Source organism: Polypterus senegalus, chromosome 11 (genome assembly GCF_016835505.1).
Source record: "Polypterus senegalus isolate Bchr_013 chromosome 11, ASM1683550v1, whole genome shotgun sequence".
NCBI classification, from domain to species: Eukaryota; Metazoa; Chordata; class Cladistia; order Polypteriformes; family Polypteridae; genus Polypterus; species Polypterus senegalus.
The window spans coordinates 139,367,731-139,391,651 of record NC_053164.1 but is presented as its reverse complement, the minus strand read 5'-3'; the positions used below and the strand labels follow the sequence as shown (position 1 = coordinate 139,391,651).

The window sequence follows — 23,921 nt, the reverse complement described above, 5'->3', positions numbered from 1 at the left end:
CAGCACCGCCGCAGCCAGTGATTTGTGTCATGATGGCGTTTCGGTTTTGGAACGGGTTGTGCTTGTGGATAGAAGGGGGAAGAGGAGGGGGCAAGATGTACGTCGTCGGTGGGACAGTCCGAGGGAGGCCTCAGGACAAAGAGCGGAAAGGGGAGACATTCCCCAAGAAGTAGGTCATCCTCCAAATTAGCTCAAGCGCCACATTCTCCTTACAGCGGCTCATTCTTGGGGATCAGTTGTGCCAAATCACGACCTTTGACTCGCTATTCATTTTTTTGGTCTGATTGCGGAAATAGGTGTTTTTGTTTTTAACTCTTAAATTGGCATTTTTTTTTTCTCTAAGTTGTCTTCTTTCAGTCGGAGCTATTAGAAAATAGGCTGGGTCTGTGTATTAAATGCAAAATTTCCCCCCAGTTAAGTTATGTTAATCATAAATGAATGTATCTTTCTGTTTCTGCTTTATTACACTGTATCACATTTACTAAATGAGCTGTCATTTAGTTGGATTTCCCTGAAAGGCACCGTGCCCATTCACAACAGAATTTCGGATATATCTATTTGGGGTGTTCTTTTCAAAGTGGAACCTTTTATTTGGCTTCTGACAAATGCAAGTTGTGAATGAGGTGGGGCTGTGTCTGTGCTCCCATTCTCTTTGTTTCTTAACATGTGCAGTATTGGTCTGTAGTTAAACGGGTGATGGAGGGTGGGATGCATTTTATTGGACAAGCGACTGTTTAGTATGCAGGTACAGCATGTTTTAGGATTCAATTTGAAACTGGATTTGGATCTTTGCTCCCGTAACGCAGAGTTGCACCCCTTTTTGGTAGCATTTACTTAATTGTCTAACATTGGAATTGTAAAGTAAAATTAAAACTAGGCATTCCTTTTCATGTTTTACACTGATTTCTGATGAAGAAGTAGAAACAAGTGCCATTGATCTCCTGTTGCTCTTAATATTCAGTTAATTCTTAGTAAACATACTTCACCTTGAATGGTTAGACTGCTATGGATTACAATTATAGTGTGGCCTAAATCTAATGTCTTAATTGGTTGAATGTTAAAGTGTTTTTTTTTTCTTTTTCAATTATTGAGAATCTCATGTAGTTAATATTCTGTGGCTGAGCGCCTTCTGCCTATTAGGGAAGTTAAGGATGGTGTGAGTCTGGAGATGAGGTTGCCAGCTGAGATGCTGTGTCAGAGGAGTGCCACTGAGAGCCCACACCCAGGGTTTGTGCATGGAGCTGTGCTGTAGGGAGGAGGAGACTGGCAAGGAGGAAGGGAGCAGTTGTGCATTGGCTCATTGGTATCTTTTCAAAGACAGCTGTGTGCTTGTTTTTGCTTTTGCCGTTGTCCCTGTGGACAGTAGAAATCTGATCTGCCAACATAATATTGGAGGCATCATCTTTCTTTGCTATGTGTTCTTAATCTTTCTTAGGTGATGTTCTGATGAACTAAACAAAGAAAAATGAAATTGAAAACAAAGAACTCCCTGTATGGATGCATATTCCTCAAACTTGATTCTGTTGTAACTGGCATATGGAATATTTAAGGGGAAATCTGACACTTGTCTGTTTCTATTATACAGCTTGCTTAGAATTTCAAAATGAATTTTTCTTCAGTGTTTACTTTTTATCACATGTGCACTTGCTATGTTTTTTTTTTTGTTCCTTTTTAGTTTTGATCACTGAAAGTCTGCAGCTTGAGTGGGTCCTTGCTAGATGCTAATCTTTTAAAAACCACTTAGGTTGTAGAAATATGTTTTAATTAACTGAAGTGTGCAACTGTGCATGCTAGTAGATCAGTAAATTGAAGTTTAAATTTAATCACTGAATTAAGTTTTTCATTTCATAAACTTTTTTTTTTAATTCATTAAAAATCACTAGAAATCAATGTTTAGAAGTGTTTATTCGTGCATATATACATTTTACCAGTTCAGTCAGGTTCAGGGTCATACAGTATGGATACAGAGCCAATTCCAGCAACACATGACGCACAGCAGGAAACACTCTAGACAGGACGCCAGTCCCTTGCAGGGCCCACCCACATTAGAGCCTATTAAGAGTCTCCAATCCATCAACAGCACATCTTTAGGTATATGGGAGGAAAACTTGAGTACCCAGTGAAAAATACACATGGATATGGGGAGCATGTGCAAATTGTATGAGGGCAAAGACCAGACATAGGCCAGGACTCATGGCACTGGCTCTGTCAAGCAGCAGCCCTACCTGCCCTCCAGAGTTTAAGCCTTCATTTAATGTCCTTCATTTTACCCAGAAAATTGTGAGATTTCTTCTGCCTTAGGGCTTATCTGGAAAACTAAATATTGTATCACTTTCAGTGGTCACGTAGAGGAGGACCTTTGTGTTACTGTAAATGGTCATGTTTATTGTATAGTTCTTGTTAGAATTTTTAATTATGCTGCTACAGACGATTATTTTTGCATCTCAGTGTTAAGCTAATGGCAACCCATGTTTGATTCCTTATCCCATCCTTATCTTATGTCTTTGTAGATTTTTTTCCAGGTTCTCAGTTTTTCATGTTTGTGATTTTATTTATTTATTTTTTTTGCATGATACACTTACATCTTGTCCATTATAGACTGGTGAATTGTTTAAAAGGCTCTGGCTTTCTGTAGCCCTGCAGTGAGTAATATGGGCCAGGGGGACTGGATGGATATTTTTCAAATGTAAATGAATTTTTCACACATCTCAGGTACAGGCTGGAATTCTGAATAATTTATTAGGAGGTCAATGGATGTACAACATTTATGTAAATTTAAAACTGTTGTGATAGGAAAGTGTGCACAATACTATTTAGAGCATTAGATTTTGTATTCTCCTCATAGTTTGTTTCAGTTTTTGCCAGTTTAGATGTGCTGAGCACAACTGTAGCCAGAATACTCTGAGAAGCACAGCAGCAAGTGACACATGCCATTATTACAGAAACATCCAAGTTTCCTTTTCGGATTCAAAAGAGAGCTTTTTTTCAGTTTGTGGGCTTTCATAGAATCCAGAATCCTTGGTTTTTATTAACCATTTTAAAATGAAATGTTTGCCTAATGTATAAATAGAGCGAAGTACTATTTAGGATTCGTTACATGCAGAGTGAATTTCTTGTATTCTTTTATCAGTTTTCACAAGAGACACTAACAGAGGCTGTGGTGGTTGCTGATGTACTTAGCAGCACAGATTTACTCCTCAACTTTGTCAATGTTCATTGAGTTTTGAAAGCTAAGAGTACAGAATGTTACACCTCTGCATGCATTACATTCCTTAAATGTATTTGGCCACAATTAAGCGAAGCGTTGCCATGGAACTCCTCTCGCACTTCTGTTGGCAGTCATCATGCAGCTGGTGACATCTGTAGCAATCCAAGATCCTAGTTCGCTTCCAGTGGGCTGCAGTGTAAATGCTCGATGTAATGAGAGGGGGAGAAAAAAAAAAGTACCGCTTTCTAATTGGCTTTGGAACAGTAAATGGTAGACATCCAGTTACTGTTTCTCTGTAGCTAGCAAGATTTAAAATCACTGCAGGAGCTCCTGAGTTAACCAACACCACATGAAGATTTTGAGCTACATTGCTAAACGGGAACAAAAGCATTATCTATAATTTATTGCACCCTTTGCAAAAAATGTCAGAAGACAGTCATTTGTCAAATCATTGATTGTAGGTTTGTGCTTTCTTTTTTAATTGCGATTAGAAGAAAATTAAACATTTTAGTTGAATTCTTAAAAAGAAGCTTCCTGCTGTTTTAGGCATGTCTAGCCAGCTGGACTTGACCTATCCTACAAAATGAATCTTCCAATTTTGATTTTATCGAGCCCAGACTGAAACTGAAGTAACATTTAACTATTGGGATGATATCTTCGACATTTTATACTTCAGATGGCCATTTATCTTTCTGGATAAACAGTGATTAAATCACAAATAACAGGAAATTCCTTGAATTTTAAATTGAGGTTCTGTCCTGAAGTGGGCTATTTTTCTGTTTTTCTTTGTGAAACATCCCACATACAGTATGCACATCCTTAGCAGGCTATGTAAACTTCATTGGTCTGGTACTATTAAGTATTGACGCGGTTGCTGAAAATAAACTTCATTAATAAGGGTTAGAGTTTATTCATCAAAGAAGCATTGTAGATTTTAAAGGGTGTGCCTTATTAGGCTTTGAAGCTTTTTATGAGTGTTCACTTATGGCTAAGGCTGATATTTGCTCTCTTGCTAAACTCTCAAGTGTATCAGGTCTGTAATTTTTTTTATGGATTTTGCTAAATAAAGAATTGAGTATACCATTTTGACATTCAGTTTTGTTTCTCTCAGTTGTACTCTGGTGTCATCTCCTATATTATTTAAGCATTGTGTATAAAGTATGACTGAAAGTGACTTATTTGTTAAATTACAACTTAATGATTATTTTTCAGTAATAGTCATCAACCACAAATTAATAAAGCATTGTAAAAGTAAAACGAAAAGAACTAAACTATAAAAGTTAAAACAGGAAAGTCATCAACTTTCAAAACAGATTAATTCTTGGGTTCTGTTAAAGTAGTCCTGTAGCAAGACATCATGCCATATTTTATTATATTATGTTGAGCTGTCATATCACAGGAATTCTTAACTTTTTGGCAGTAATCTCCAAGTTTCCTACACAAAAGCAGTTTTTATAAATGTATCCCCTCAAATCTTACTGGTTAGTATTGTTATGTTGGAGAAATTTGAAACTAGCTAATTGCAGAAATGATTTATAAATACAAACAAATGCTTCAGAAAATAACATTTTTAAAACTGCATTTTGGTTTCCTGTCTCTTGTATTACTGTATATGAATGCCAGTTGACTGTTATTGTCTCTGATTGGAAAAAATAAGTAATCATCTCAATATATTTGCTAGGCTAAATGTAGAAAAGAAGTGATATGCATGTTTCCACTCATTTACTGACAGAGTGAATACACACCTGTAACGTATTTTTAATGTTTTATTAGTGAAAGACAACCTGCCATTGAGCATTTGGCTACTGAAATAATTACAACTATTAAAGTTAACGCTTTAATTATTGTAAATAAGTTTAAATGGACAAGAGTTCATTTTGTAATACTTCTACAGCTATTTTAAAAAGTTGCAATCTTGAGTACATAATGGTTTGCAGGGTACATGTGCTATCCATGAACCGGATCTTTGGCATGTCAGTGGCATGTCAGTTTTGAGTGAGGTAGGGGAAGCCATCATGTAATTAAAAGACAAAAAATAATGTAGGCAAAATTAAAAAACTAATTGACACAAATGCAACAATGTAACAGTGTGCATTGTCAATAGGCTGCATTTTGTATCTTTGGACTATACTTTGTATCTTTCATTTTGTGTAAAAGGATGAGACCTTGGATCAAATTGAAGACTGAACTTCCAAAAGCTTGTTCTTGATTGTTAGACAAAAATGATTTGAATTATCAGTACTTAAGTGATAGTCAACTGTGTCAAAAGTAAAAATGAGTCATCAAAAATTGAATTTGTTTAAGTTTCTGTATGTTTTTCTTTTTTATAAAAGGTATTTAATAAATAAATGAGAATTGAATGCAGAAGCATTATCATATTTGCATTGAATTAAGGTGATCACTACACTTTATCTTCCTGTTAAATGCATCAATGAAAAGAATGTTTTTTTTTCTGAAGTTTACTTTAACTGGAAAATCTCCAGTGTATCTTTCTTAAATATAATTGTGAATTTTGGACTGCAATCAAGATTGTTTACTGTGAGATTCTTCCCAAATCGTATGATCTTAAACATGGGCAATGTGCATGAGACACCTTGAGGAAGAAATACCATCTCTTCCTGTGCTCCTCTTCTATATTATATGAGAAAGAAGTCACTGTTAAACTTTCAAACAAGATCCAACGACTTGGATCATGTGCCTTTACTGTGGTTAGACTGAAAATGGTGTCTACACCAGATGTAGAACTCAAATTAAAAAGCATTTGATCTGAAGGTCAACATAGCACATGAAGCCGTCCTCAAGACCAGCAAAATATGGTATCAACCTCCGAAGAGTCAGTGATTCTGGATTATGCCAGCTGAGGGAAAAAGTCTTTGGCAGTTATTACTGCTAGGGATGATACTAATCCCCAATTTCATGTTACTGTAATATACTGCATCCATCTATCTATCTATTTAGCTATCTATACATTAATTAAATTAACTGACATTGGAAGTTAAACACTTCTTAAATGTAAATATACATACAATTCATTTTGAATCATTTTTAGTTATTAATTGCACTACAACTTATTTGCTGTTAAATATGCATTCACTATATTTATACTGGTGTTTTGTGTTTTTTTTTTTCCATTAAGCAGGCAGACATTCTTATTTCCTGACTTATAATTATAAATACGGATTACCATTTAATTATGTAGTACTTACTTTTTACGAAAATGTATACAGTACGACACATAAAAATAATATGCTCAGTACAAACCATTAAAAGATTGCAAATCTATCAAATGTTCATAAGATGTTTATTGAGAAGGTACAAGGCTAACATGCTTACCAAGTTTGCAATTCAATTAGACAAGTTTTGATTTTAAGCTAACAAGCCTATTGTTTACTAAGTAGAAATTTAAAATCTTTAGTTTTCTTTTTCTGATTAAATAAGCTGCAGTACTTAACACAAGCTCACTCATCATCCAGTTTTAGACAGCAATGTCTATTTTTTTTATTAAAGGACAAAAAGGTCTGAATTCATTAAAGTAGCTCTTCTTGCCGTTTTTCTAGTTACATTGGATGACTCCTCCGATTTGTTTATCTCAGTTTATTGTTCCAGTATCTGTAATTTAAAGGCTAATATTCCAATCTTCTCTCTCTCTCACTCAGATAAAACCTGTCCTACTGCTGTCTGTTTATCAGAAGTTTGCAAAAACAAGAAGCCCATGTGCTAGCTTAACTACCATTAATACCTCACATAAAGGAGCAATATAACTGGGTGTACTCACACCGGCAATTTATTCCATGCCTGAGGACTCTTGTCCACATGTAACCCCGTAAAGTCTGGTTTATTTGACTAGCGTGATCACTCCAAGTTGGGCCAACCTTAACGTGCCCTGGCCCCCTTGGAAGAGGTGGACCCGAGCATGGTTCAGTAACATTTGGGAACAGTGTGATCGCTAAACATGCCCAAGAACAGAAAACGGACATGATGGCAATGATGTGACAAATCAATTCTCATTTTGTTCAATATCGTTTGAGTTAAAAACAGGTTTTTAATCTCAGCTTACACATGAACATGGATTGTAGATTGTAGATAGCAAGTAAAGCTGCAAATTCCTACCTTAACATCATTTGTCTCTGTAGAAATCTTCTCGGACGGGCAGCACGATTAACAGCAAAATGCTGTGCTGCATGCACACTCAAATCTGTAAGAGGGTAGAGCGTTATCCTGCTCTACACAACTCCAAAATAAGTAAAATCATTTTAACATGCATGCTGTCACACCGTGTTTTGATCTTCTTTTGGTTTTACACTAAGTCGCTTGGTCATGAAGAATGCTTGCCCAGGCAAGTGCAGTTTGAGTGCAGGCCAGTGGGAGAGTAAGGAGTTTGGGGGATAGTTGCACTTGGGAATGGTACAGACCAGACGTGCCTAGTGTGAGTACAGTGCTTGTTATTGTGAAGCTTAGAGAAGCAGAAGATAAAAAAAAGTACTACACCTAAAAAAATCTGTATATAAAAATGATCTTGCAACTGCTTTTTCAGCATAATTGATAGTGGTACACTATGGGTAATTTTGAAAACACATCCCTTTTCATTAATTTTGACCTTCTGTTCACATTACAGTATTTCTGAGCACTAAAAACATTGTTTTGAAAATGCTCTTTGAAATGAGAAAATTTGGAATCACTGGGTCTTGTGTATCAGTGCCAATGGATTAACACTGGCATAGTATTGTCGTGATCAGGCACCGACTTCAGTTTGTTCTACTAATTCCATTTGTGGTCTCATTTTTACAGTGGAGATTGACCTTTTACTACTTCCTTACATCAGCTAATAGGTGCTTCACCTTGAAACATTAAAATATTGTGCTTTACTGTATTCATTTTATCAGGGCTCCTATTATATATTTTCCAAGGCTTAGGAACTGTTATTTTAATTTGTATCATTTGAAAGAAGTTGAACCTCATCATCTGTGCAGAGGAAGAATTCCATTTTTGTTTTTTCAAAATTCTTTCTGTATTTCAATTCACTAAATGTTTTTTCTGTAAAAAAACAATGTCCTTGGCGTCTAATCTATGCATGCCCAATAGGCAAGATTCCTGAATTCTTTGGCATTTCAGTATTAATGACATACTTTTTAGAAAGCGATCCTAAAATGTTATTTTGGACAGAAAACCTTTTAAAATGAAAACACTGTTTTCAAATGTATTTGTTTTTGTGTGGATTAAGCCCAAGTGTTTTCTATCTCTTAAACAATTTACTGGTCTCTTTATGAGCAAGTTAAGTATATGTTTCAACAATAATATCCACTTTTAGGATGTGCAGTGTCTTACTTTTAAGAGAGCAAAGGTTTATGGCAGGTGACATCCTGATTTTTCGGCCCCTTTTATTTCAACCTTCTTTTCAGCAGCTGTCATCTTGGTGTTAAAATGGAAGCAGCTTCCTTTTACTATTTCCTTTTTACTGAAAGTAGTGAAATGGTTAAGAGAAGTTGACAGCATACTGCCATTATAGAATGCCTCCTACATGTTCACTAATAGTAGGGATGGTAAGTGAAACAGACTTCTCACTGCAGTTGCTGAGCATCTTTAATGTTTTCATTAACACTGGAGAATAAGTGAGGTCGTTTCCTAGCGACAACTATGTCTTTAACACAGAAAACATGAATACTATGAGTTGTTTTTATACTTCTCTTATGTATTAACAAGAAGAATAAGTGAAGCAGACAATTTGTAGAAAGGCAAGTTTATTAAACTTTATTAAGCAATAGTACTTGAATTAAGGTATCTTGAGGTATTTCAAGTTTTTTCGCTTGTTTTTGATGACCGTTATTACTTATCAGTGCAGTGTGCTTTGGATTTGATTTTATAATTCCTCACAGGCCGGATAAGTTTCTGTTAAAAAAAAAAAAAAAAGTTTTGCCTGAAATAGGTGGTCCTTACTTTCTTTAAAGCTAGGAAAAGAAGAGAATAAAGTCCACTGACTGGAGATTAGTTCACAAAAGGCAGCATGACAGTACAGTACTGGATGAATGCAAGTTGAGAAAATAGAATGCTTGATGTGTGCAATCATTGTTCATTTAACTTGTCATATCAGTGTTTGGAAAACCTAACATCTCTTGCTTACAATTTGATATTCAAAGACTAATCAAAAGATTTTAAATATTTATTTATCATCAAGAATTGAGTCATTAACACAATTGCTGTGGATTATAGAAAACGTGAAATAAGCTGAACTTCTGCAGAGAAACTGGCCTAACAATTGTGATCATTGTATCTCTAATGATCTAATTTACTGTATTTCAAGATTTGTGTGATTCAGTGGCACGCAGTGACTTTGAATTCAGTATAGATTAAACTGAATTATTCCTGATACAAGTAAACTACTTGCATGGTGTATCACAATATGGTATGTTAGAGACTTAGATTATTATCTAAAAACTATGGTTCCTGTATATAATACAAATGCAGAATATATTTTTTGCATTCCTGATTGTGCATGGTCTGAGCTGATTATAAAAAAAAATATATGCTCATCTAATATTTAACTTTTTTTATTTCTTAAAGAAAAGAATTAGTTCAAATTTTTAGAAGCTGATCTATTGACACTCTCCCCAGGTAGTAAATCAACAAATTAAACATAACGTCTTTCTGTAAATTTGTATATTGCAGATGGGGTGAAAGGGTCCACAATCAACCTTTTGCAGTTCAAAGGAACTTAGTTGGTTTCAATAGGCTTGCAGTTGGTAAGCCAGTTCTTTATCAAGACGCAATATGTTTTACATTGCTTGATCAGACAAATCAAATATTTTTTATTTGACCTTCTGAATTTCTAGGTCTCTAGTGGGTTGTTTACAGGTTGGGGTTATGTAATATCAACCACGAACTAATGACTTGCCAAAGGATTGAAGGCTTTGCTCAAAAATAAGTTTTGGATGTACTGCTGTTAACCTGTTGTATTTTATACTTTGAACATTCCTGATGAGATTTATGAAAACAAAAATATTCCTTGTCATTTAACTATTACTAATATTTAAAATATATATTGTTTTTTGTGTGCAGTGACTTCTATAAATAGAGTTAAGAGATGATCTACACTTTGAACCTATTTGATCCCATAGTGTGGATGTTTGATATAGTGGAAGGAAAAAAAAAAAGGAAGTGGTAGTTTGGAGGGGAAAAAAATCAACGTAATGAACAGACCAACTAGCCTAAGAAGGCTGGTATCAGGGAAGTGATACCACATACTGCATCGTGGTGGTGACACTACATAAAGGAAGTAAGATGAGGTCTTTACATAAGATGCTACTTTGTCTCAGCTCTTGACTGATAAAGACAGGCAATCCTAAAATAATTAAATTCTTGGCCATCCAAGAACCTAGGCTGTGTTCAGCAACATTTCTTCTTCCTCTTTTGGCTTCTCCCATTAGGGGTCGCCACATCTTTCCGCATATTGATTTGGCAAAATTTTATACCGGATGCCCTTCCTGACATACCCCTCCCTATTTATCCAGGCTTGGGACCGGCACAAAGAAACACACTGATTTGTGCATCCCCTGTGGCTGGGTTGTGTGTTTTAGCAACACTGCTGTCTGAAAAAGGCAACTCTAGTTCATAAACGTAATTTGAAAAGATATCTTGAATTTATGTATGGATTTCAAATAAACCTCTTACAGTTGTAATCGGCTTTTTTACCCTTGTGTTAAGTTCATGTTTTTAAAAAAAAAAAAAAAAGTCATTGAAATTTGGGAAAATTGCAAGATCATCTAATTCCTTTTGTGACTTACCATTAATTTGTGGCATACCATTAAAGTGAGTTCGGAAGGACAATAATGAGGCATTTCCCATTTCTTTTTACTAGATCTAACATAGATAAACTTAAATTTTTAATTGGGTGGGTAAAGTTTCATACTATATGACAAATTTAACTGGTTAAAGTATGGTCATTTGTATTTAACATTACATACTAATATCTTGATAAAATACATTTTTTTCTCTTTATAAACCATAAGGGGGCTCCGCCCCCTGCTCACTTCGCTCACCCACCCCCAGGTTTGGTATACCGGATATACAATTTAAAGACGACGTTTTCATGGGAATTGTTACATATGCATTATTTTCACTTTTACTTTAAAACTTTTGTAAAAACAATACTTGTCCTTTATTTCCGGCCCAAGGCATGGTTAAATCTCTTTCTTGCAGGATGTATAACGCTGCTTGCGTTGTGAAGGGGGGCGGCTGAATGCATGCTAAGGAGATGCTGTCTTTCTGCTGCTGCTGCTGGCGAGCTGTGTGTTCTTTTTGTTGTGCTGCACGTTGATCATTTTAAAAGCCTGTACAGCAACTGTCCTTTTGCCACTTCGTGTCTCTGCCGCTTGCGTTGTGAAGGGGGGAATGAATGCACGTTAAGAAGTTGCAGTCAGATCATCTGCTTGCTTGTTGCTGCTGGCGATCTGCGTTTTCTGCTTGTCACGCTTTGCGTTGATCATTTCAAAGCCTGCACAGCACCTTACCTTTTGCCACTTCGCGTCTCTGCAGCCCAGGTTGGATCGTCTGCTGGCTTCCTGCAGCTGGCAAGCTGTGTGTTCTGCTTGTCATTGTTTTAAGAGCTGGGAGCACATGATGTCTGTCTGCCAAAAGCATTCCAACAACTGCTTGGTTAGCTGTCCGTGAACTTGTTTTAAATGCGGTCTCGCGTGACATTAAAGTGTCTCTTGTGGGACGTCAAATTGTCTTCCGAGAAGATCACGTCTCATCTCCCTAGTTTCCCTCCCAGGATTTTTTTTTTATAATAGAGAGATGTAATTATTAAGGTTTTCTTGTCTGTGGTTTGACTTATTTAAAACCGAAATTTATTAAACAAGCTGTAGTCTTTTAAATTGCTATACAAAGGGTACATGATGATATCTAAGCTGAATTATGAGTAGAAAACATTTTCTGAGAAATTGTGTTCAATTTGTTCCTGTAGAATATAGCCCAGTTTCTTTTAAATAGTACATGTTTTGGAATATAATAATAGCTTTCCTTTTTAAGTGAAGTGTTATGTATGTGTTTATGGTGTAGCAGTGTAACAAATTAATGGCCTCAATATCCCAGCTGCCCCGAGGGTAGTGCCCAGATTGGGCATCTGCAATGGGTGTAGGGACTGCTGGGAACAAGAAGGGCTGGCGGGAACTTTAAACGGGAGCTGCCTAAACAGAGAAAGGATCACTGTTGTTTGTTTGTTAGCGCTGTCACTGTTTTGCCTGTGTGGATATTATGTGGTTGTCCTGTATTACTTTGATTAATCTTAATTGGGTACAAGTTTTTGTGTTGTTCCCGTCTGCATTGTCTTCGCTGGAGGGAGTGCTCCCATACCTCTTATCCCGAAATGCTTCAGAAATGGTAGGACAGACTTTATATTCACCTCTACAGTTCATAGGATTCTGCCACCGAACTTTATTTGCATCTGTTATATGGAACTGATTCATGGACATCGTCTTGGGTGTTTGATAGATGTTTATTGTTATGTGTTGTATTTGTTATCGCCGTAGCGGGAAGGTTATCTAATTATTTGTTGTTTATATTTACTTTCCATTTAATATTTTATTCATTTATTTATTTTGAATTATTGGATTGTGTGTCTCTGTGAGTGAGTCGGGCCAAGGCTGGGCGTGTTTCTGGAATCCCCACCAAAACATATGTCACTGGCCCTTTGACAATGTTAACCTGAGAGCCACCAGACCGCTACAGTGATAAGAAAAAACTTTGCTCTATACTTGCAGACGATAACCTCAAAAAAAAAAAAAAAAAAAAAAAAAAAAAGAAGAAGAATCAAGACAAAAACTGTTCAATATTTGTAGATGGACCACATTATTGGAGGATTGAGTGGAGCTTGTCCCAACAGTAGGCAGTAATTTTATTTAATACATTTCTGTCGGATTGTGTGAATAATGTAAACATAAAGTATATTATGCTAAACCAAAGAGCTATGGGGAAAATAAAACAAAAATTACACAAATACTATAAATGTAAGTAATCTTGGCAAAATTAGAGGCCAAATAGGCACAAGGAGTATTATACTAATAGTGATTCAATGTTTTTTCATGGTAAATTAGACCAGTGCGTTGGTGGGAAGGTGGGGCAAGCGACTGATTAATTTTTATTCCAGTACTTTATAGTAACACTTTTATTAGTACATATAATGCATCTATTAGTCACATAGTGTTATGTAACAAGACAATACCAAAGGCTTCTTTTGGTCTTAATGCTTCTAAAGCATCAGTAAAGTGGTTATTTATCTCTGTGCAATGTGACATACTAAAACTACAGTAACTTTCGAGTGGACTAAGGTGGCTTAAGTGGGACATAATGTCTGTAAATACAGTATCGCATACTTCAGTATAAGGGCTTTGAATCCTTAAATAATGCTTAATAAGACAAAATAAATCTTCCATACTCACACTTAATTTTACCAATATATCACAAGATCCTAATATGCCACAACACCTACTTTCCTAGCCTTCCATCAGGCATTGAAATTTAAAGTATATATCACTTTCCACTCTGCACTTCAATGCAGGTTATAATCTGACTTTTACAACTATTTTCTGTGAACAAGTGGTATGAACACATGGCAGGCTCCAAATAATTCATAAGCTAGTACAATATAGTCCTAAGACACTTCATAAATAAATGGGCAGAAAATAATAAAATGAACGCTCATCAGCTGTTGTCAGATGTTAATTCATCTTCAGTAAGTCTTTGCCCCAAGTCCTTATAGTAATTGTACAAATTTAAAATAAGCCTTTGGCTATATGCAAAAGTTAAACATCCTTGTTGTGCTGCTTCCTCTTGTATGAAGCTTTTTGTGTCAAGTGATTTTTATTTTTTTTTGTATCTGTGTATCTATTGTCCACCCCTTTTGTAAATGATTTTGACTCCAGCGTGGTGGGTTGCTTTCACACTCAGTTTGAAGCACCAGTTGGATAATATTTAATCTGTAGTTTTTGGAGATCTGATTAGACAAAGTGGGATCAAGCAGAAATAGCAGGATTCCATCATACATTGTGCACAGATATCATGTAACTCATTCATGATTAAAAAAAAAAGTGGAAAGAAAATGGTAAACTGTGGTCTATCTTTGCCATACTTAACATGTAAATACAGTACCATAAAAATGGGAGCATCCTGTATAGAGTACAGGTAGGAGCAGGAACAGACGTGGGAGCTTAGCTGTGAAAATAAAGGATATTATCATTTTTGTGCTCCAAAATGTCTGCAAAAACATAAATCTAAAATTATTACTTTCAGATAAAATAAATCATTTTAGGTAACACTATCAGTGTCTGTTTTTCCCAGTTATTGCTGGTTATTGTTATAATACAGTAGTTGACACAGTTTATGAAGTTAGATTGAAAATGAAGACAGGCTTTTCTAGTGGGGATACCTCCATAAAAAACGGAGTTTTACTAAGTTTCTCCAAGTAAATAACATTTACAAACAAAATGATCCTTTTTTCTTAATTTTACTTTTTTGACATGTCCTTGCATTTGAATGCTTTTTGTAAACATACATGAAATAGCAGGTATGACAATTTGAAGGGGAAGGTTTTAATGGTGTTTTCAACTTTCAATTCTGGTAACTTTGGTCCTTTAAGCTGCAACCTAGTTTTCTTTTGTGTGAAAGAGTTGCAGATGTTCCTGTGTTGTCCGAAGCACACCAACATATGACTCGCTAGCAAGTGGAGGAGTTACAGTTAAATGAATACCTTCTAGAGATATCATGATCTGGCCTTTTGGACTTGTTCCACTGCACAAAACATTGTTGTGTGAGCAGATGGACATGAACCAAATATTTTAATATTAGCAGTGTACTTTTTTCATTGGGGTTTCTACCTCACATCTGAAGCTGCCGAATAAGACTTTGACTACCTGCACCCCAGAAAAGCTTGTTCTGTCACTTTAAAAATGTTGTCTATCTGCCCTTTTATTTCTTCCCATGTTCTTACTGCCTGATGCAAGTGTTGTAGACTACATTAGCCTTTAGAAAGTCAGATTATTACCAGTTAAAAGTAAAAGAAATGTCTACCACTATATTCCAGCAAAGGTTTTAGTTACACCTACTTCATAACTTCAGAATCAATAATTCAGATCTCAGCCTAGTCACGGTATGAGTTGAGTTTACATATTCTCTCCAAGTCTATGACGTTTTCTCCAGTGTTTTGTTTTTCGTCCCGCATTACAAAGAAATATGAATTAGGTTAATTGGTTAAAATTTGCCTTTTTATGAGTTCATGAGTTTGCCCTGTAATAGACTGGTACCCAATCCTGTATTGGCTTCTGCTTTGTATTCAGTATGCCTGGGATGACTGTGGGCACTAGAAAAAGTTGTGATTATGGAAAGCTGTTGATTAATTCTGATTGTACTTAAAAGTTCTGAATACTCAAATTAATTGTTTGTTAATGTCCCCTTTAGAAGAAACAACATTGAAGCAATTCCATTTATTGCCAGTATCTGATGATATGGAAAATTGAACATAGCCCTACACTTTCCTTTATTATTGTTTTATTCAAATATTTAAGAATCAATCACAATATGTCTAACATATTAGATTCTAAATCACTGACACGTTGTTTCAGTTCTTGTCACAGACATAATTTGTAGCCCTAAGTAAATCACTTAGATTGCTACTATGCCAGTTATTGTCCAGGGCTGTTTCCTTCCTTGTGCTCACTGGGTAAGGCTGCTGTTCTTGTGACCCTGAGTTAGATTATGGAAGTTTGAGAATGTTATGTTTACACATGTTGAGTATGTTGTATGTATTTTTGATTAAAAACAACAGCTAAATAAGTGCATTGTATAAAAACAGAGTATATGCAACTTTTGTACTGTCATTCCTTTGGGTTACCTGTTTCTGGGAAATGTCACAGGTTATGTATAAGATGGAAAGATAAAACATGGTGGGGAGATTAACAGTTCCTGCCATTTGTCTTTCAAACTAAGAATGTTCCCTCGTAACAACTTTATATCATGTGATTAAGTGGTTATGTTTGTTGGAAGCTTTTAGGCAGCACTTGCACATTTATTTTTGAATAATTATGTTCACATTAGCCAGGGTTACTGCTCAGGATCTCTTATGTAATTGCCTTATTGTGACTTTAAAACCTACAGTTAACACTTTATGTTCAGCCTTTGGTAATCTTTCTCAGAATCATCCTCCTGCTTTTTAAATCCTACTGTAGAATGACATGACTGGGTAGTTTTGGAGCATTTAGAATGGTGCTAACAACACATATTACTGTCCTATGTTGTCAAACTGTTTAAAGTGGAGTTTATTGGCCACAAGTTACAGAGGGTTGTGGTTTTTAGAGGTGAGCCACAAAAAATAACCTACACATTTAAACCAACATCAGTTTAGTTCAGGACATATTGTTGAAGAGGTGGCACAGTGAGTAGTGCTGCTGTGTAACAAATCCAGTATTCTGTGTTTGACTCCTGGGCCAGGATACAGCCTGTTTGAAATGTGTATTTTCTCCCCTCTGGGTATGCTGGTTTTCCTTGCATAACAATAAATCGGTCAATTGTGATTGAGTTTGTTTGTGTGTTGGCATTTGTATTGCCTGGGATAGGCTCCTTTCAGATTTGGTTCCCATTTTGTGGCAGTGCTACAGGTGTAGGTATTAGCTCCCTACAACCTTGAACCAGATAAATAGATTTAAAAAGGACAGGTGGGTATTAGAATAGATATGATAAGTAGGCCCCACATTTGGCTCCACATGAAGTCTTATTTAGTGGTGTGAGCTGTAATCTTGTCGAGATCACCCTGGTGCCCCACCCATTGCTGGCTTCAAATATTTAGCAATAATTTGAGTAATTTGTTGGATTTCCATTGCATGTTCATTATTTTTGTCTTTTAATTCACAAACAATAAATAATCTGGCTGCCAAAATTACAGATTTTTAAAAAATGCTGTTCTGATGTGCTTTACTCAGATGGCATAGTCTTTAGTTATAACTAACCAGTTTTAAAACATGAATATGCAGAGATGTTTTCTTGTAGATCTGTAGAGTTATTCAGACAGTTCATATCAACCACACTCTATATATGGGCCACATTTGGATTGGGATGAAGGTCTTGGGTCATGAAGGAAAACAGAGCTGGGTTTGTTTTTTTCTTTAATTGTAGGCTTCGATTCTAATGAAGTGATAGAGACAACAGCGCTTTTTACTAGAGCTTTTTCTCTCTGTATTCCTATGAAACTTTCAAACATACCTGCTTCAAATTGAATTTCTTAATAATTGTTGTGATAAGTTTGCTGCAAATTAAATTGAAGTCTCAAAGCTTTAAAATAACATGACTTTGTAGGAATATCTTTGTTCAGTATCGAATGAGAAATCACCCATATGTTTTATACAGTATGGCTTTTGCTATTATACTGTAATTGTGGACATCCTAGGGCTTTAGTTTGTACTGCTGCCTTACAGTTCTGGAACCCTAGTTCTTTTATGACTGGTTTGTGGCATCTATCTTCTGCTGTTAGTGCAACATAGCTTTTTTTGTTTTGCAGGGACTCCAGGTCTGCCCTTGGGTAGAATGACAGTGGTGAATAGGTTCACTATGGGTGTGTCTAAGCATTCACTCTCTGCCTTATACCTATTATTGCTGGTGTAGACTATAACTCCTTGTGGTGTTTTTTTTTTTAATAAAAAAAGGATTTATCCCCTCCTTAGAGCCAAAAGAAGATAATAGATTGAGCAAGAACCAGTGAAAAATCTGATTTCATTATCAGCAAAATCACTATTATGATTGTGAAAACTTTTATCTTTAAACTTAAAAATTAGTTTACTCTTATAATCTTAACAGAAGTAAGTTTATTTTCATTATTGCCTATTATGTGATCACTTTGAATTATAGGCAGGAAATATAACACAAGACAGTTTTTGTAAGAAGGCACTAATAGACAATCACTATCTCACAAAGTGGTATCTGTTATTAAATTTAATAAACAAATATGATAATAATTACTTTGTATCACTCATAATATGTTCTTTTAGTCTTTATTTGTAGTCCATTTATCACCAAAACCAAATCTAACAAGGCTAGTACTGCCTTGCTGAAGAAAAGAACTCTAGCCAAATCCTTAAACCCATACCTTGTGGAAAACCAAAAGTTAACACTTGGCACAAACCACATCATTTTATTAGATTAGTAGGGGCAGAAGAGTAAAAATTGTCCAGCACACTTTTAGTTTACAAGCATGTCATTTATGGTTTTATTAGGATTGTGCTGTGGAACATACATATTAGCTGTTGAGATGTGTTAATTCATAGCCATTTATGAGCATTCATTTTTTAATTATAATATTGCAAGCTTCAAAATGATTATCCAAAAGAATGTGAAGCAGAAAACCATGTAATTGCTAGAGGAAAAAAACAGGATAAGCATTCAACTTGTACCATGTCCAAAAAGGCACTTGGAAAGTTATCAGTGTTTGCAATTTTAGCAGGTTAATAAAATAGTAGGTTGCATTTAGCAGAGAAATCAGGTAGAGGGAATAAATAAGGGCAGCCCTACCCAAACCATGAGGCTGATAAAGGCAAAGGTTACATGCATGATAGAGTGATCAGTGAAAAGGAAGAACCCTTGCATATTAAAATAACAAAACCATACATTTAGGGTATAGCCATCCATGTGTGCCAAAAGCATGCACTGCTATAAATCATTATTAATACATTAGATACTATTGCATACTCTCTGCACTCACGCACTAAGCCAGAAAAATTCCTGAAACACTGTGCTACAGACAGACCCTCTATGGACTGAAGCTGTGTGCTTGGTTGCTCCTACTAATGAGCTGTAACTGTCAGAGTGTTTTTAAACCTGTGGCCATGACAGCATATAATGTCTAAGATTGTTGTCCTGCTGATTTGTGCTAATTTTTCGTTAAAAATTGAGGTTTTGGACCTTACCATTGCAGTGCTTCTAGCTTTATCATAATAGAATGGTCTGTAAAAGTGCTAATAAAACCCACATCATAACTGATTTTTTTTTCTAGAACTATATGAATATGTGGATGGATGGATGGATGGATGGATGGATGGATGCATGCATGCATGCATGCATGCATGCATGTATGGACTGATATATCATTAAAGAAAAATTTTAGTATTACTCATCCATACCATTTTTAAAAAAACAATTTGAGTATTAGCAGTAACAAATCAACATTGGCCCATATTATGCATTATTTTTTTCCTTTAAGAAAGATTGATCTTTATAATTAAAATAAAAAAATGACTATAGCTTATGTAGTTTAACTATAGAATGTTATAAAATTCTTACTGTAACAGCAGCTGAGTTGGATTCAAAGGCTAGTACAAAAAAACCTAACTGAAATGTTACTAATGTAATGTCATACACTCTATCTTAGAATCCTTTAGGATGATCAGAAATTCAGTTTCTTCCACTGTCTTGAAAACTGTGATGTAGAGCTTTTTAGATCTTCATAGTGTGGTTTAGCCTAGCTTTTACGTAGTGGTGCATAATAACGGTTAAATTAACAACCTAGAGAAATTGAGAATGCTTACTTTTAGTTAGAATATAAATTGCGCAATTTACAATTATAATACAGATATTTAGGCTTTCACATTTTATTGTTTGAGACTTCTGAAGGTTAGGCTATGAATTTTTCTATATTTTTAAGATACTGTTTATACATGTTCTTAGAACCACCATAAAAATCAAAGCTTTCTCAGTGCATGAAAGTGTGATCTTTAAATTTTCTGCAGTCTGCAGACTTGATGGAACAGCAGTTGGCATTGCTGCTTTACAGCTTAATAGCTTTGAATCTTAGCCCATTTACTAATCCTTAAAGATATCTGAGATATTTCCATCACAGAAGTTTACTGGGATTCACTTTTTCATTCAGAACTGGGTGACCCCGCAGTTCCACTGCCTGATAATGTTCACATGTGACAGTTTCATTTCAAGCAAAGAGCACAATCATTTTAAATGTGATTATATTCCATTTTACTGTCTAAAAGAAAACCTGTTAATGACCAATAATGATCAAGTGCTGCTTTTTTGTATTTGTTGTTGAATAAGGTGCTTGAATCTCAAAGACAAAAGCAATATTATGGATGGGTTATTGTTACAAAATGTGGGCCCTTTATTGGGCTGCACTTGATGGTAACCAGGCTAGAAAACCCTTGGTTTGAATAAAAATGAGCTCCTCTTTATTTTTTATCGTCCATCTAATTTTTCAGATGTGTTTCAAATATTTAATGAAGGACAGCAAGTTAACATTTCTGAGGTGATCTAGTGGTTTCTTTCACATGGAATGTTGTATGTGGGGTGATAAAAACTTTGATGTTTTTACATGCTGTACCAGGAATTGTTTTGGCTTTGTTCAAAGAGATGCTAAGATCATGACTTGGAAATTACCAGGCCTAGTTTCATACTGCTTTGAAGTGCTTGTGCGTACCCAACACAGTTAATCAGACCATTCCTGAATCCTACAAATGTGAAAGGAACAGCTATTATTAGTTCCACATTGTTCTTGTCTATGCAAGTTTTCTCAACTTCCCTTCCAAAGATGCATAAGTAATGTTTTCAGCCATCTGTATAGTAAGCCATTGGAGATTGTGGATGCACGCACTGTTGCAAAGTCAAGGGTAGGTTCCTTCCTTATACATTTGGGATATGTTCTGAAAGGTGTTGTTTTCGGTGTAGTCACTTTTATAGACATTAATTTCAAATCTAGTAGTATTCCTCATCATTGAGGACATCCTGCAGCTCTCTTTACCTCATAAAGTAACCATAATGCTTACATGCTCACACCTGGGTGTCTGCACAACATGTAACCTCCAAGACATTGAGCTAGTTTTATAGAAATTACTGTACCAAAGAACCAATTTTATTATTGATAGAATTAAAACTTTTAGGGGGCTGTATTTCACCCAAAGTCCACTCTAGATTAGAATTTTTCAGTACAATACATTAAAAAAACCTGAAAAACTACAGTTAGGAGTATTCATTTTTAATTATAGAGTTATGAAGTGTAAAGAATAACAAAAAAATGTAATTAATGTGATGTTTTAGAATAAATGAATAGTATAATGTTTATAGTAAGCATACCACTTTAACAAGTTTTCAGAGCATCCTGGCTTGTGTCTTGGTATTGTGAGTATTGTTAGTGTGAAGTCATTTACCAAAATGAATTCAGCATAGTTGCAGGCATCACTGATGCCAGGATTAAGCAGTGAAATTGTTTTGCCTTTGATAGACACAAACAGAAGTCCTGTTTTAAATATTTACTAAATTTGGTGTACATGGTATGTTTACATTTAGGCATAGCACAGAGGCACAATTAATGAATGAGGTGTCAAGTTCATTTGGAAAATGGAGGAGACACCGACATTAAGGTCTGTTTTCAATACTGAACTGTCTCTACAACAGGCACCAGGATTTCTTTTGCTGTACTGTATATGTGCAGCTAATCTCAAGAAATCACTGACCTGTCCTGCTCTTTTAAAGAAGGCCAAGGACAGTGCTTTCATAAAGCTGTGAATGCATTTGTTTTAAGCACTTTTCCCAGATAATTGATTTTTTTTCCATTGTTTAATATGATCACTTGATGTAATTACAGTATTTTCCACTTGCAAGGGTCATAGGGCACATACGCCATGTGGTGTTCCTACAGACACCAGAATTGTTAGTAGCTGAAGTCTCACAAGACTAGCAGTGTGCACTGACACTGGTCTCACTCCAGAATTTCTCTCTTAAATATGCAGTTTTAACTACATTGACTTATACATCCTATTAATATTTATCATTATTTTATTTTCATGCCTCACTCTTCATGCATTGTGAGTTACTATTGTGCACACAAGTAATTGACAAGGAAAAGTCAACAAGTATGTAAAGCCATGTCAAGGTTAGTTGTGTACTTTTAATGTTGCAGAAAATTTGTTTATACTGGCTGTTTTCATACAATTTGTGCACAGCTCTGTGTATTAGTGTGATCTGAAAACACATGATTTGTTTCTTATAATCTGCTTGTGCCTTTTTATACAGTCAGTGTTTAAGTAAGTAATTTATTTTCAATAGGGGTTCCAATTATGATAATTCTAAATTAGTTATATCTGATTGTGGAAGAATGAGAGTGGGCCCTGTGATAAACTGGTGCCCCCTCCAGGGTTGGTTTCCAACTTGTGCCCTGCGTTGCTAAAATAATCTGTGGACTCCTGCTACTCTGAATCAGATTAAGCAGGTTTGAGCATGTTAAATAATGTTGTTTTAATTATGTGCATGTTTTTACTACAGCTTTATTTATTATGCCAATAATAGGCTTGACTTGAAACCTGCCTGCTAGGGTGTCACAGAGTCTCAGTAGTGTGTCTTTGAACAGCAAAGAACTAAAATACCCTTTAGAATACACATACATGCATTATTTGATAAAAAGTGGAAGTTCACATACTGAAATCAAGATGATGTCATATTATCATTTTTCTTGATCTTGATTTAAAATTGTTCTGTTTAAGTTGAAGCGAGCATTGGAAGGTATTTTTAGGTCCAGGGTTACCAGTCCTTAAGTTATTATAATCCTAGTAGAGGTTTGACCATTGAGTAATTCACAGTATCTATGATGAGTGGGTGGTCATGTAATTTTTTTTTTCTTGTTTGGTCAGTCTTCTCTTTCATCCACAGAATATATAAAATATTCTCTGACAGTACTTTAAAGAATTTTTAAACAGTAAAGTTGTAAAGTGTAAGAGCTGATCCATATGTTCTAACTTTTCCATGCAGTAAGTGTTAACTGTAAAACACCAAATGTTACTCATTACCCATTCTTCCTAATTAGCTAAGTTGTGGAGGAGACATTTTAAATTACTTGCATATCTAATAGCGGAACACATGCAAGTCCTCTAGATATAACGTTCATGTAACTTTTTCATGGTAGCCTATATACACCAATTTTTATTCTGTCAGTACAAGTGCAGAAAAATGTATTGTGTTGAATTTTTCTTTAGCCCTTCAAACTCAAGCCATCTAACTGTTAGACGTTACAAAGATTTGGCGCACATGTGATTTTGGTATTAATCTGTTATTGCTTACAAGCAAGCATGGACAGGTTAACCAAATTATATTTTTTAATAGTACATATATGTATACTTTTTAATAACGTACTGTATATGCACTAAATTAGTGCACATCAAAATAAATGAGGATTGTACTTTTTATTAAGTTTATTCAAGCTTTGCTCCAGAGTACATCATGTGGAAAAGTCTTTAATAAAAATAAAGCTTGAAAAAGAGATTAAAAAATCAAAGCAAACAACACCAAATACAAACTTTAAGTTGTCCTGTTGATTTGGCAAATCGGACTTTAATTGTCGTACTAAAAGTAAGTTAAAAACAATTCCTGGTAAAGATATTTATTGTATCTTTAATATAAAACAAAAAAAACATGAAGAGTTCTACAACATACCCGTTATACTATGTGAGCTTCAGTGCACTGCACTGATGAATTAGCTTAAATATGAACATGTGGTGGATTCTCTTGGTATTTGGGAAACTTTTTATTAGTTAAGCTTTTTTGAACAAAACATGTAATGGTCAATCAAGTAGAGATCTATGTTTTTAGGTAGGATGTGAACTGAGCAACAGATAAATGAAACAGTGAGCTTTAAACCTTGAAGTAGTGATTTGGTAAGGCTGGCTGGTTTCTTTTAAAATTTAGA

General features: G+C 35.2%; 1 protein-coding gene across 2 annotated transcripts in view; it reads left to right on the top strand.

The window, feature by feature from the left end:
- Positions 1–23,921, top strand: part of LOC120539530 (dihydropyrimidinase-related protein 2) — a 174,167-nt gene that overhangs the window by 115,907 nt on the left and 34,339 nt on the right. The gene's annotated exons all lie outside the window — the stretch shown is intronic.